This window comes from Echinops telfairi, unplaced genomic scaffold (assembly GCF_000313985.2).
Source record: "Echinops telfairi isolate 266 unplaced genomic scaffold, ASM31398v2 ScPeMD7_5868;HRSCAF=6743_1, whole genome shotgun sequence".
NCBI lineage: Eukaryota > Metazoa > Chordata > Mammalia > Afrosoricida > Tenrecidae > Echinops > Echinops telfairi.
Genome location: NW_022109768.1, coordinates 6,529,091 through 6,531,592, shown reverse-complemented (window position 1 = coordinate 6,531,592; position 2,502 = coordinate 6,529,091).

Sequence of the window (2,502 nt, the reverse complement as noted above, 5' to 3'; positions counted from 1 at the left end):
AATCTTATTCATATTATTCATACAATCCATGCTACCTCCTCTTTACATTTAATGAACAATCTTGGAATACTGTGGTATTGTCACTCCACTAATGAATCATTGAGCTTCCAGTTTTTCATGATCATGAATAAACTTTCAGTGGTTATTCTTATGCTGATCTCATCACATACCCGTGAAAGTATTTCTCTCTGAAATGGAATTGCTAAGTAAAAAGGTATGCATACTTAAAATGATAATCAGCATTGCAAATTACTATCCAAACCACCTTACCATCTTATTCTCCATCACCACTAAAATGCAGGTGCTTATTTCTAAGCTCCTTCTCCTCAGCTGGATATTATCAGTGTTTAAAACCTTTGCCAACTGGAGAGAAACAAAATGGTTTTTCATTGTTGCATTAATTTGCATTTCTTTGATTCAGTAAGCTTGAGCCTTTTTCATATAAATGTTTATACTTTATGATCCATCATTTTTGGTATTCTCGTCTACATTGTGGAACAAGTTGTGGCATATTTGAATGAATGGCAAGCTAATTGGAATTTAAAGCTCCTAAAATACCTCCCTTTTTAAAACTCTGACTTAGCAAAGAAATGGAGACAGCAGTCTCTCAATAATAACTTACACCTGGTACTTTTGCCATGTCTTGGAAGGCTTGGAAACAACTGCCACTCCTGCCAGTGGCAATAGATGGGTTATTACTTTAATTGCACAGCTAACCTCCTCAAGGACATTTAGAGAGCTCTCTAGGGATGGCGAACTTGTTATTTCAATGCTGAGAACAATACTTCCTAGGAAACAAAAGGGTGTGCAAATCATAGAAAAAATATTTGATGGAGTAAAATGTACATTTTGCTCTGATTTATCACTTTTACTTGATTCAGAATACATTTTATAATTAAAATATTTTTACTGTAACACAATCTAGTTAGATATAAAATTAAATAGTTTTTTTATTGGACTATAATACACATACCATAAAATTAACCCTTTTCAGTAGATCTTAGTCTATTAACCAGTTGTGCTGCCATTGCCACTAAGTGATTCATCATCTCAAAAAGAAATTCCATACCCGTGAGTGATCACTCACTCACCATTTCTCCTTACTACTAGCCCCTGTTAATCATTTATTTACTTTCCAATTTAAGAATAATCTGCCTGTTCTAGAGATTTTATACACAGGTGGCCTGTGTGTCTGGTTGGGTTTTTTTCATTAGCATACTGCTTTCACATTTCACCCATGTTGTAGTATGCGTTATCTTTCTCCCACAGAACACCTGGAGATCTTTCAGTTAGCAGTTCAACGATGAACTCACTGTGTTCCAGGGAGCCTTGTTGTAGTGTGTACCAGGACCTAACTTCTTCTTATGAAGGAATAATACTCCATTGCACCACATATAGTTTATTCATTCACCTGTTATGGACATTTAGGTTGCATCTACTTTTTGGCTACTATCAATAATGCTGCTATGAACATCTGTGTACAAGTTTCTGTGTAGACACATTTTCAGTTCTCTTGAGTTATAGGTAGGAGTTGAATACCTAGGTCATGTGATAACTCTATGTTTAACATAGAGTTATATTAAAACTCCCCATTTATTTTACAGGTGACTGCACCATTTTATAATTATACCAGCAATGCATGTGGGTTATAATTTCTCCAACGCTTATTATAATGTCTTTTTAAATTTTAGCCATTTAGAGTGTGTGTGAAGCAGCACACCATTGTGGTTTCAATATGTATTTTCAAGATGGCTAATGATGTTGACCAATACTTGTTGGTTAGTTTGTTGTACTGTGGTGGCTTGCGTGTTTCTGGGATGCTGGGAACTAGGTCACTGGTATTTCAAGCACCAGCAGAGTCACTCAAAGTGACCAGGTTCCAGCAGAGCTTCCAGACTAAGAACAGTCTGCGAAGAAGGAATAGGCTGTCCACTTCAGAGAATTTACCCACTGAAACATATATGGACAGCATTGAAACACTGTCACAGACTGAAGGCCTAAGTAAAAGAAGCAGGAGCATGTCGGAAATGGCTGCAACAATGTGCTCAGACATAGGCACAATTAGAAGGAAGATTCAGGACCGTGTGCGGGGGCTTGCTGAGTCAGAACTGACTCCATGTCACTAACAACAACAACAACATTGTCAGAGCCTGTGCCAGAAGATGGGCCCCTCGGATCCGAAGGCACTCAAAATATGACAGAGGAGGAGTTGCTTTCTCAAAGCGGAGTTGACCATAATGTCATGGATGGAGTCGGCCTGTGGACGTAAAGCCCTGAGTGCCTTCATTTGCTGATGAAGCAAGACTCAAAATGCGAGGAACAGCTGCAAAATGTATTAATAAACAGAACTTGGAATTTATGGAATTGGAAGTTGTCAAAATGAAATGGAATACAAAGATCTATGTCTTCGGTGTTAGTGAGATGAAATGGGCTGGAATTGGTCATTTTGAATCAGAAAATCATATAGTTTACTATGCTAGGAATGACACAATCAACAGGGAT